The sequence below is a fragment of the Peromyscus maniculatus genome, chromosome 1 (assembly GCF_049852395.1).
Source record: "Peromyscus maniculatus bairdii isolate BWxNUB_F1_BW_parent chromosome 1, HU_Pman_BW_mat_3.1, whole genome shotgun sequence".
Taxonomy (NCBI): domain Eukaryota; kingdom Metazoa; phylum Chordata; class Mammalia; order Rodentia; family Cricetidae; genus Peromyscus; species Peromyscus maniculatus.
The window spans coordinates 62,372,497-62,385,718 of NC_134852.1; the positions used below are offsets into that span (position 1 = coordinate 62,372,497).

General features: G+C 42.9%; 1 protein-coding gene across 3 annotated transcripts in view; it reads left to right on the forward strand.

Annotated features, from left to right (window-relative positions):
• The first annotated feature begins 2,321 nt into the window (after window positions 1-2,321).
• The window catches only part of LOC143267045 (STAM-binding protein-like), an 87,909-nt gene continuing 77,008 nt past the window's right edge, over window positions 2,322-13,222 (forward strand). For 2 of the 3 annotated variants that reach the window (XM_076543751.1, XM_076543747.1), the window contains exon 1: window positions 2,411-2,544. The gene's annotated coding sequence lies outside the window, so the exon portion shown is untranslated. Of the gene's footprint in view, window positions 2,545-13,222 lie in introns of all 3 variants that reach the window. The other variant, XM_076543746.1, reaches the window with a different exon arrangement.

Below are 13,222 nucleotides of genomic sequence, written 5' to 3' on the forward strand. Positions count from 1 at the left end.
TTATTCAGGTGGTCAGGGAAGTTGTAGGTGCTAAGTGAAATAGACCAGTGTGCCCTGTGGTTAAGGGAAGACGATGGTGCTGGCACAGATGGCTTAACAAATGCTGGCAGAATGATATTTTTCTCATGAGCTAAACACAGTTTTAACAGCATTTAAAATCAACAGCAGCTGGGCGGCGGCGGCGCACGCCTTTAATCCCAGCACTCGGGAGGCAGAGGCACGCAGATTTCCGTGACTTCGAGGCCAGCCTGTTCTACAGAGTGAGTTCCAGGACAGTTAAGACTGCTACACAGAGAAACCCTGTCCCGACAAACAAAAAATAAAATAAAATAAAATCAATAGCAGCCACAAAGGCAAGTTGAACTTTCCCATTCCTTCAACTAATTTTTAGCTACACCAAGAACCACCGTAAAGAATAACATTAGATGTTAAATTGTTATTGTAAGTGTTACAGCTCTGGAGGGAAAGGAATCCTGGCCATTGGAAGCCAGGAGACACCTATAGCTCAGTTCCCGTGGGAGATGGTCTCACAGCAGGAGCGTAGTAGTTCTGCTCCTCTCTGGGGACATTCTTCACACTTCTGCCTTTTTTTCTGCCCTACTAGAGGAGTTTCCCTGCAGATGTGTCCCAGCTCTTCTCTGCCCTGCTCTACTCCGGCCAGAGAAGGTCATGATCCAAACCTCATTCAAGAAATTTACCGTGAGGGAAGAATCCAGGAGAGTGGCTGCCTCTGCCAGCGTGGGAAAAGGCAGCTCTAAACTGAACAGGAACAGGAGCTTATACAGGCTTTCTTAGGGTTGGACTTTTCCAGGATAAAGGTTTTCAGGGTGGGAAAATGGTCGGATTTTAATCCCCGAGCTTGGACAAGCTCAGAGACTGGCTGGATTTCGTGCTCAGGGACTGATTATTTTCTTTCTCAGGGATGGGTTGGTTTTCATGCTGAGTTGGTCAGGGCCAGGGTGGGTTTCCTTGGCTCTGGTTTCAGGCCACATGAACTGGCTCTGGGTCTTAGCATCCGAGTTTGTTTCTTTGACTCAGGTTTTAGGGTCAAGGTGTGTTGCTTTGGCTCTGGTTTCAGAGACTGTTTTTTTTTTTTTTTTTTTTGGGGGGGGGGAGGCTGGCCTTTTACCCTACAGCTATGCTATCAAATCTAGGTAAAATATTAGCATAAATATACTGTTATAGCATATGGCCTGCTTAGATTCAAAGTTCAAAGAAATAATGACGGCCTTCACATAAATATATCCCAAATACAGCACTACTGGGAACTTACACATTTAAAATAGTGCTTGTTTATGTACAATTCAAAGCTGGACAGGGCCCCAGCTGTTACAAACTGAGTACAAGGAAGCCACAGGTTAATAAAATATCCACTAAATGGCTTGGGGAGCAGCTTGTCCAGGACTTTCTCTGTACAGTTGGTACAGATACAAGATGCACATGTCTGGAGGAGCTCCTGGAACAGGCCAGCCCCCACCTGACCCATCAAAGGCCAGTACTCAGGACAGCCTCGGGGAGTGTCCAGTCGCCCTGCCTGCAGATACCCCTTCTGTCCAGCTGCACTACAAAGGCCTCTGTAATCTGGAGCAGGGTGAGATTGGCTACTTACCAGGCTGAGGGATGGTGGTGCTGACTCCGTGAGGGGGCACCAGAAGCACAGCCCCATGGGGAGGCTGGCACCGTGGGCCGGGCGTGGTCATCTTTCCAGGAGGCTGTGGCAGGCTTCCCTCTGCATAGCTACAAGCCCCGCCCTGCAGCAAACCTGCCCTGCAGCAACGCCTGCCACCACCTGGGGGGCACAATCTGCCCGGTGGCAAGCACCACCAAAAGCTCTGACCAACTTCAAGCCTCACCCCTGTAATGCCTGGGGCAAACCCCACCCCACTAGACAAAGCGACAAGCTCCGCCTCCAGTGAGAACCTGCTACATCTGAGCTGGCGATAATCCCCATTCATCCACTCCAGCATCAAGCCCCGCCTCTGTATTAATTCCCACCTAATAGGGCCTTACAGCAGCAGAAAACACGGACTTCTCTCTGGGCCCTGAAGCCCAGCTATGGCAAAGCTCCACCCATCTGCGTCAAGCCCCGCCCCCAGTGCATTCGCCACTATTAGGCCCCGCCCCTCCAGTAATGCTCCACCTGATCCATTTAGTTGTCTGTCAGCCCCTCCAAATGAAAACGCCCCACTCCCACTCTCCCACCCTCACCACCCTCACCCCGCCCCACCCTTGGCTCTCGAGGCTCCACCCTTCCTGGCGGGGACCTCTGCAGCCCAGCTCTGTGCAGAGCCTGTTCCAGGAGCTCTGCGCATGTGTACTTAGGCGTTGACCGCACATGTTTAAACGACGGTTGGGAGTGTAGGAATTCTGGCCCCTGAGGCCCTGAAATCGGCATTTCAGTTTACTGTCAGCCACCTCTCAGTGGGGTCAGCACTGTGTCCCTGAGCCAGCAGGGTGAGAAAACCGCCACCGATTCCCGTCTCAGAGGCAGCCGCTCGAGACCCAAGTTTCTGTCCAAGGACAAGGACACTCAGAAACACTTCAGTAAGAGCAGCTCAGATTTTAATAACCGTAAGACTCACCTAGCATCTGGTTAAAATTAGATTTAGAAACGCTAGGGCCCGGCCTGACATTCGTGTCAAATGTATGTCTCTGTCTCCCCACATCAAGGCTTTGCTGTTATTCTGACAGCCAGTATTTCCAAAATGCAGCTGTGTGCCCTCAAAAAAAAGCACGTGTATTTAGATGGGACATGGTATGTATAGGTTCTGTCTGCCAGACTGTAAAAAGGTGACATTTCCTTTTCTTGTTTTCATTTTTTTCTTTCCTTTCTTCCTCCTTGCCCCTTCTCTCTCTTTCTGTCCATTTCTATTTCTCTGGTCTGTTCATGGATTAGCACTTGCACATATTATGTTTAAGTGGACAAATGCTTCCATTTACTTTGGTAAACAAACTATTATTTGAAGTTGCTGTCCTTCAAAATAGTACAAATGTATTTCATTTTTCTATTTCTACTTCTTAGAGACATAGAGACGTATGTGTGAGAATTTACCCCCACATTATCAACTTGGAATTTTAAGTTTTTCCATTTTCAAGAATTTTCACATTTTGTTAGTTTCATGTTCTGATAAATTTCACAGAACTACAACGTACAGTTGACACAATTTCGTCTCAAGTGTAAGGTTACTGATCACCATGGCTTTCACATTTGCTTCACCTTGACTAAACTCCTATTTCTTCCTAACTACTCATCTCTGACCTCCCTATTCTTAGAGAATTTGCGTAAGAAATCTTTAAATGTTAAATTAGCCCTCTGTCTCCTTCAGTTGTTCTCCTCCTAGCCTCTTAGCACTTCTAAAGCACAGACCTTTATCAAGGACCAGAGTGTCATGTCTGAAATACGACACTCAGAAATGGTTAGCTCCTCTAGTTCCCCATCTCTGTAGAACCCTGAGTGTTTGGCTTAAGTCCCAGTCAGCAGACGCAGGTGGTTCAAGGCGTGGTACATCCTGTATCCTAAGGTCTTCCAGCTCCTTTTCCCTGGGTCACTGTGAAGGCTAATATTGGTTACCAGCTTCACACCCAGTTAACAATTGCCTCTTTCATTTTGGCCTGTGGGCATGTCTGTTGGACAATTCTTTGATTGACAGTTGATGTAGGAGAGCCCCGCCCACTGTGGGTGGTACTATCATCCCTAGGCAGGAGGGCCTGGGTTATGCAAGAAAAGTAGCTGGGCTTCAGCCCGGGAACAAGACAATAAGCAGTTTTCCTCCTTGGTTTCTGTTCAAGCCCCTCCCTCGAGCTCCAGCTTGGCTTCACTGGATGATGAACCACAAGCTGTTACATGAAGTAAACCCTTTTTTCCCCAAGTTGGTTCTAGTCAGTGTTTTATCACAGCAAAAAAAGCAAATTAACACAGTAATTTCAAGGTGTGTAATTGCTTCAGCCTTGTGTTGCAATGCACTTACGTTCTGTCTCCTTCCTAATGTAAGTACTTCCTTGTTTAATTCTATTACAGTTTTTCTTTGATATCAGGTTCTCAATTGATTTACTATAAAATGGAGGGAAACAATTTGCAATGCAAAGTAATTGTATTTCCAACCCTTTCACTACTTCAGATGAAGCTGTCCACAGGAGGACCCTGTGATAGTTTTGTGGTAGAGAACTTGAAGAAGCTTTCTGTGAAGTGGATATGCTTATTATCTAGGAACACAATGATGCACCAGAGTGGAAGCTGGGCTGGTCGGCTAGTCTCCTGTTAGGTAACATGGGGCTTTGCCTAGCTGTGACACATGCTCATTGTGTGCTCAATGTCCTCATTGACACAACTGCTTCACTCTCTGTGTTGGTTAGAGTTTTGTCAGCTTGACACAGCATCTGGGAAGAGGGAACTGCAATTGAGAAAATGCTTCCATCAGATTGTCCTTGGACAAGTCCAAGGGGCATGTTATGGACCGATGATGGACTTGAGAGGGCCTAGCCCACTGTGGGTAGTTCCATCCCTAGACACAAGGTCCTGGGGTGTTTACAAAAGCAGGCTGAGCAAGCCAATGGGGCAAGTCAGTAAGCAGCACTCCTCTATGGCTTCTGTTTCCCTTTCTACCTCCAGGTTCCTGCCTTGTGTTCCTGCTCTGACTTCCTCAGTCATACAGTATAGCCTGAGGGTTGTAAGCTGAAATAGACCCTTTCATTCTCAAGTTATTTGGGTCGTGTGTTTAACACAGAACCAGAAAGCAGACTGAGACACCCCCAACTCAGAGTAGATAAAGACTACACTTGCATTTGATATTGTCTGCTGTTATGGGCTTAAGAAAGTCTGCTTAGAAGTGTGTTTTATCAATCTTTTCTAAAGGAGAAAATGAAGGCAAGACCAGGCAACCAACCTACCTGGCACACTGAGCTTCTACATCAGAAGCATGGCACACCATGTTCCTGAGTATGCCAAAAGTGAGAACACTGAATTCTGAAGTAGTGCGAGTAGCCGGGGAGCTGGCCTGCTAAAGAGTTTGCACTCCTGTGGTCTCCTATTAGGTGCTTGTCCCGGGACCCCCTAGTCAAGGAAACCAGGGAGCAGAATTGGAAATTTTCTGTCTGTAAGAGAGTAACTCAGATAGAAGTGGTAAAGTGCCTGCCGAAAAAGAGAGGAATCAAAGTGCAAATGCTGGAGTTAGAAACGTTTTTGTCTGAGTTCCTACAAATAAATCCTTGGTTTTCTATAGAGGGGCTCGTTGATCTAGAGCTGTGGCAGAGAGCTTTGAATAACACATGGAGGTAGGAAGTTAGTATAGGTTAAAAGGTTAGAACCCATTTCTGGGTTTGAAAACCAACCCAAACCCAGGAATCCCTGAGCCCCAAAACATACCTTCCTGAGCACAAAAGCCCATCCCAAAGCTCAAAATCCCACCAATCCCTGGGCTTGACTTGAAATCTCACCAATTCCCACCCTGGAAATCTTCATCCTGGAAAATTCCTCCCCCAAGAAACTGTATAAGTCTGTCTCCTGTTCAGTTCCCTGCTACTTCTCTTCTGAGCAAAGGCACCCACCCTTATGGGTGAGATTTGTTGTGCAGTGTGACTTTGTGGTATTTCTTGGCTCTAGGCTGCCAGGATACTTTTCCCTTCAGAGCTGTAACACTTACATAGAGGAAACCTCTCCCCTCAAAGTTGTAACACTTCCACTAGGGAAACATTTCCCTTCAGAGCTGCAACACTTGTATTTGGAAAACATACCCCTCAGAACTGGACGTTCCTTGTCTGAATCTTTCTATTTTATTATTACGGCAATAATGGGTGCCTACCTAGGGGAGAGAAAATACTTAAGGCACTACAAGTGTTTCTAGTGGCAGTTTGAGATAGAATGGAAAATAAGAACAGGGCAGAAATCAAGGCACTGATATAAATTCTTGCTGTGCCACAAAAGAGGATGCATCTGACAAGAAGGAGGAAGTCAGTAAGGCACCAGAAGGTGATCAGTGTGAAGACATCCTCTTGGTGTCAGATTTTTACCCATCCTTGAATGCATTGCTTGACCAATATAGCTTAGAAAGTGAATCTCAGCCATCACCACATTCAGATTCTTTTTCAGAGCTTTGTGCAAGTTGTGTTGATTGCTGGCTGAATGAACAATCCAAAGTCTTGGCTTTTGCAGTGATTTATCCTCCTTAGACTTCAGTATGGTATCTGCAGGAACTTAAAACTATTCAGCAGTTTGGGGCTGCTTGTTGAGATGAAAGATGTTGATTTCCATATGTAATACAATATTAGAATATATAGACATGAATTTAAATAAGCCAGATGATTATAAGCAGCTGTCCCGAGTATACACTAGTTCTCAGCATTTTTGACTTGGGAGGTACATAATTATGATCAATATGAACTTCAGGCTGAGAGAAATCAAAACTGAGGCTTACCATTGAATATGAATATAAATATGTTACACGGAGAAGGAGCATCATCTGTTGAGCACCTCATCACCTGCTGAGCAGGCTTCTGGACCTCCTCAGTATTTTGACCAAGTTTATCTATGTGCCCTAAGAGCTTGGGAGGCTGAGTCCTCTTCAGAGTCATAACAAGTTTCAAAAATTTAAGACAGGAACCTACTGAGTCTTTTACTAAATTTCTGACTAGAGTATAATGTTGTTGTTTATTTTTGGCTCTTTTGGGGGATCTGTCATGCAGCTCCCAAACAAATCACACGCAGAGGCTTATTCTTAATTACAAAATGCCCAGCCTTAGCTTGGCTTAGTTTCGAGCCAGCTTTCCTTAACTTATCCCACTGGAATAAGTTGCCTCTGGGCTTTTCCCATTCTCTTACTTCTATAAATCTTACTTTTAATTTGTTGCTCCTTGTGTAGCTGGTTGGCTGGCCCCTGATGTCCTCCTCCTTCTCTGGCTGCTTCTTCCAGATTTCTTCCTCTATTTATTCTCTCTGCTGCCAACCCTGCATATCCTTTCTCCTGCCTTGCTATTGGCCATTCAGTTCTTTATTAGACCATCAGATGTTTTAGACAGGCATAGTAACACAGCTTCACAGAGTTAAACAAATGCAACATAAACAAAAGTAACACACATTAAAAATAATATTCTACTACATTTCCCCCTTTTTGTTTAAACAGAAATGAAAGGTTTTGTTTGTTTGTTTTTGATTTTTGTTTTTTCGAGACAGGGTTTCTGTGTGTAGTTTTGGTGCCTGTCCTGGATCTCGTTTTATAGACCAGGCTTGCCTCAAACTCACAGAGATCTGCCTGGCTGTGCCTCTCAAGTGCTGAGATTAAATGTATGTGCCACCACTACCTGGCTGAAATGAAAGGTTTTAACTTTAACATAGTAGAACAACAAAAACAGTTATCAAGTAAGAACTAATTTATCAACAATATTCTGTCCATTTTTAGTTAGCATATTTAGAGAAAATAATGCATTATTGATCCTATCTTAGTGAATTCAAAGTTTTACACCTAACTTACTTTCTATTATAACTAAGAAAAACTGCAGCTGTAACTATCTAGTCTTCAACACCATCAAGGACCCCAGAAAGACAATATTATTTGAGTAAACAAAAAGTGCATTGTGAATAACTTCCAAATCTCTGGCAATGACAGAGTCATCTGACTGCCTGGACAGTCACCCAAAGTTCCTTCTGCAACACTGGGGCATCCATCTTCAGCCTACTGGCCCATAGTATCTGGGAGACTTCTCAGTGAAGCAGAAAATTTGAAGGACTGTCCTGCCTTGTATTGGCAATGTTCATCAGTCGCTTTCCTCCGTGTCCTGCAGAATATCTGACGGACTCTTCTGTGAAGTAGGAATTTTGAACGTCTGTCCTGCCTTGTTTTGGCAAAGTTTAGCAGTTACTTTGTTTTGTGTCCTGCATGTCCAGTCGGCAGAGTATATAGTCAGCAGTCAAAGGCAAGAACAGGTTTTTTGCCCAGTGCCTTGCCACAATGAAAGCAAACTCCATAAGGAGTTTCTACAATGCCTATCATCTTCTCCAAAGAAAATTGGTGCTGCTAGGAACAGATGTGTCTCATTGTCATGAAAAACTTTAACAAAAACATTTTAAATGCCATATTCTGTAGGTCTTTGAAAAGTTTGAAGACCATCTATCTATCCATCCATCTAAAATATGTCTCTATTTGATCTGGAAAGCATACTTAACATCTCTACAATTTTGGTTGTTATAAATGACTAACCACTAACCTATGTTTCCTGGTTATCCTATATAGTTTATAATAACAGCTTTCAAAAAGTAGAATTTTAACTTACATTTTTAAGTAAACTGCATAGGTACAACACCTTAAACAAGAATAGAAACAGATATACAATATTTTATTGTAACAAAAATAAGCTTAAATTTTTATCAATATACAAAATCCTTTAAACAAGAGTAGAAACATATATACAGTATAACAAAAAACTAAGTTTATATCAATATATAATATTTTCCTAAATGATAACAAACATCTATAACCCACCAAATAACCAACAGCTACCCATACCCCCAATTCTTTGGAATGTGGATGTAGTTTTCTCTATACTTTTTCCTGCTGTCTGTGGATGAAGTATCCTTAGGGTTCCAAAAACAAAATTTTGAGATAATGAACAGGTCCTGGGAAGACCAGCAGTAACATTTGATGATAGATATCACCTGTCAAATTTCAGGTGGTCTTGCCTGATCAAACCTGGTCCATATTAACCCTGAAGGAATCCACAGCCTTTAATCTTCTGTGGGAACAAAACTCCTAAGCAATTTTGATTTCCATTTGAAAAATACATTTTTTGACTTTTTACAGTTAAGGCATTCTTAAGATATAAAGGCTGGTTTACTTCATCAGTCCCTCTTTCAATCTGATGTCACTCAGCAGCTGTTGTTTGCTTATGACCATTCAAAAATTCAAAATCAATATAACATACAGGATCTAAACTCTCTCTGTATTTCCCATCTCTACATGGCTTATTTTTTTATTATTGTATTTCTCCTTTTAAAGATTTTATTATTTTTAAACTATTTCTTTCTGACTGTCCATACCCTTTTTCTTTCTTTATTGGGCCTATGTACATTGTAAAACACACTGGGACCTGTTTAGAAGGTTTTCCTTCTGGATCTCTTTTACTGTGTATCTTTTATCCTTTTTTTGACTGCACAAGCAAACTTTAGACTGCTAAGGTACACTTGGATTCTCTGAATGCAGCTCTCAGCTGGCTCTGCCTGCTTCTCTTGTTGTGAAAACCAAGTGTGAAACTAACAGATGGTCAGAGGTTTGTCTGACCAGGAACTGCATTCAACCTTCCTAGAGCTCTAGGATGCCAATGCTTGTACTGTGGCGGGCATTTTTGCTCAGTTTTTTTTTGTTTCTGCTTAACTTACTAGCTGCTCAAGGGCTCAGTGACTGGTAGCAATTGTCCAATCAAAACTCTTAAAGGAGCCATAGCCCCTTTTGTTGTTGTTGTTCAGCTTTTTCAGACTCTAGATGGCTATACGAGCCTCACGTTGGGTGCCAGAATGTTTTGTATTTTGGCTTTTTTGGGGGACCCACCACCAAGCTTCCAAATAATCACACATGGAGGCTTATTTTTAATTATGAAATGCTTAGCCTTAGCTTGGCTTAAAAGCCAGCTTTCCTTAACTTATCCCATCTACCTTTTGCCTCTGGGCTTTTCTCATTTTCTTACTTCTGTAAATCTTACTCTTACTCCATTGCTCTTTGTGTAGCTGGGTGGCTGGCCCCTGATGTCCTCCTCCTTCTCTGGCTGCTTCTTCTAGATTTCTTCCTCTATATATTTTCTCTGCCTGCCAGCCTCATCCTTTTTCCTGCCTTGCTATTGGCCATTCAGTTCTTTATTAGACCATCAGGTGTTTTAAACACAGCCTCACAGAGTTAAACAAATGCAACATAAACAAAAGTAACACACCTAAAAACAGTATTCTACTATAGTACAAAGCTCTGTGGAATGGAAAGTGCAGTGTGCTGAGGCAACTGGAATACTGCCGTGCCAGCTTGCTTGTGATGGAGACACAGCAGAGATACAGAGAGTGCCAGGCCCCATAAAAAATGCCCTCTGGGATGAGTGGATTCTGGCATGTCAAGAAATCGGAGGGTTACTGCTTACTGGCTTGCTCATCGTGGTTTGGTCAGGTCATTAAATGACCTAGGACTGCCATCCCAGGGATAGCATTACCCATGAATGGCTGGGCTCTCTCCCATCAATCACTAATTAAGAAAATGCCCTACAGCTGTATCTTATGGAGGCCTTTTCTCAGATGACTTCTTTCAGATGTCTCTAGCTTGTTCAAGTTGACATAAAACTATCTAGGATACTGGGGGTAGGCTTTGAGGTTTCACAAGCCCACAGGGGGTCTCTCTCTCTCTTTCCTCTCTCTCTCTCTCTCTCTCTCTCTCTCTCTCTCTCTCTCTCTCTCTCTCTCTCTCTCTCTGTCTCTCTCTTTGCCTAATAGCAGATGATCAGGATGTAAAGTTCTCAACTACTTCTCCAGCATCATTCTTTCCTGCCTGCTCTCATGCTCCTTGTCATGATGATAATGGACTAGCCCTCTGAAACTATAAGCAAGACCCCCAATAAAATGCTTTCTTTTAGAAGAATTGCCTTGGTCATAGTATCTCTGAACAGCAGTAGAACACTAACCAGGATACACCATGACCAAAAGCAACTTGGGCAGGAAAAAGCTTATTTGCTTACACTTTCATGTCACAGCCAATTGAGGGATATCAGGACACAAACTCTGGTAGGAACCTAGAGACAAGAACCAATGGGGGAATGCTGTTTACTGGCTTGGTCCCTGGCTCATGTCCAGCTTGCTTTCTTCCAGGGTCACCCCTCCCAGGCATGCTACAGCAAATAATTCCTCATTGACATCGCTACAGAGTAGTACTATAAAGACAGTTTTTCCATTGAAGTTTCCCTTTCCGGATTACTTTAGGCTGTGTCAACTTGACAATAGAATCTCAAGCAGCATGCTGTCTTTTCTCTGTTACAGTCTCTGGACCTCCACCTCAGAGCCATTTCTAGCAGGATAGAACTTCATGTTGACAGTGGAAACATGGGAAAAGTTCATTGTGCTCAGCAGGGGTAGAATTGGTTATACTTCTTAACAGAACAGTTCCTTAGACATGTCAAAGGATTAAGTGCCTGGTTAGTGTTGTCTGGGAAGAGACATAGTGGCATCCTTAATACTGTACCTGAGGTTCACAGCGAGCAAGCAGGTGAGAGTCAGTCTCAGAGTGTGTGCTGTCTATTGCTCTGGGCCCAGATTGGATCCATCTAACTTTCTTGCCATCTATGAACTTGTAACCTCGACTGTGTCCAAATCGTCCTTTTCCATGTAGTCTCATTGAAGCGGAAAACACTGTTGACCCTCTGTCTCAGGTACATCTCATTTCTGTTTCTATGTCATTTCTGCCCAGAACTTCCCTCAGAGATTACACTGGACAGAAGGCTCATTCTCTTCACCATCATCTCTTTAAACACATAAACCCCCATCCTCAGATCTCATTTTCATACTAACAATGGATAGAAGACCCCTTTGAGTAACAATTTTATCATTTTCTCCTTCCTTCCTTCCTTCCTTCCTTCCTTCCTTCCTTCCTTCCTTCCTTCCTTCCTTCCTTCCTTCCTTCCTTCCTTCCTTCCTTCCTTCCTTTGATGGTAGCCTAGAACTCATGATGTAGCTGAGGAAGACCTTGCACTCTGATCCTCCTGCCTCTTCCTCCCAGCTGGATTTTACGTGAGAGCCACATCTGGTCTTATGTGGTATGGAGGTTGATCCAGGAGCTTCATGCATGCTTGGCAAGCACTCTTCCAACATTCCCGGTCACTTATCCTGTCTCTTAAGTAAATAGTAAATTGGTCTGCACCTCTTGTTTCCTTTTCCTTGTATTCAGTTTAAGTCGTGTCTCATACCAGCTGCTTCAGCCCTCAGTGGACACTGGTTATTGCCTCAAAACATTTATTGACTCTCTTTCTGCAATAGTCATTGGACTCTGTACCGCATGGCCTTTGTAACATGTTAGTAACTGCTGAGAACTTCTCTTGGATGAGTGAGCTTAGAAAAATAATTTTTCCCAAGTATTGAGGTTGAAATATCTCATATCCATTTTTATATTTAAATATGTTCTTTCTGTGTTGATATTTCCCATTTGTGAATAGATTTATTACTACTTTTTCAGTGCATTCTGTAATTATATAAGTCAACTGTGGGCCTTTTTAATTTTAGGCTGTGTGTTATGTTAAAGTTTCTCTGAATAACAGAATTATAGGAATGGATCCCATGTAAAGTAGTGCTAGCAGAGGAATGGCTTTGTGAGTGTATGTCCTGTGTGTTGCACAGGGACTCATAAAAGTGAAGGGTTAGTGCTTTGTTACTGTAGTATTTTAATAAAATCTCCCCCTCCATGCTGGGGAGCATACTCCAGCGTGTGCCATGTGCCAGGCAAGTACTTCACTACTGCTTGGGCTGTGATGTAAACAGTTTCATAATTTTTGTTGAACAATTGCCACTGAATTCTAAATTTACACTAGACTTATATGTGAGGTTGGTAGTCTTCAATTCACTCTACAAACCTTGTAAGAAATTGCCTAGGTATGTAGGTATTTCATGTTTCTATTTCTATCAACTATTGGCATGTAATATTGCTAAATATCTTAAGTATCTTTTATTTGCAATATAATTTGCCATGTAAGAGTTGTATGACATGACTTTCTGTTATCTGTACCTAGAGATAATTATGGAATCTAGGTTACAGAACATTTAACAGATATTTATTCAATTGCACCTGTTTAGATTCAGCTCATTATTCTATCCTGTCATGTGTGTGTGTGTGTGTGTGTGTGTGTGTGTGTGTGTGTGTGTGTGTGTACACATATATCAATATGCTCATGTATGCTCAGAAGTGTGGAGGACAGAGGTAATCTCCATTATATTTCCACTATCATTCTGTACCTTTAAGTTTTTGATAGAATCTCCCTGAACATGCAGCTTACTGATTCAGCTAGACTGTCTGGCCAGTCAGGTTCTGGAATCTGGATGTCCCCACCTCTCCAGCATGCACTGTCACACCGAGATTTTTATATGTGTTCTGGGGATCTTAAATCTTGTTTCCATGTATGCAACTGAGCTCTCTCCCTACCCTAGAAAATGTTTCAATTCTTCCCCTCCAGATCACATGGTGACTGGTTAGCATGCCATATCATCCTCCAAACTTGTGGT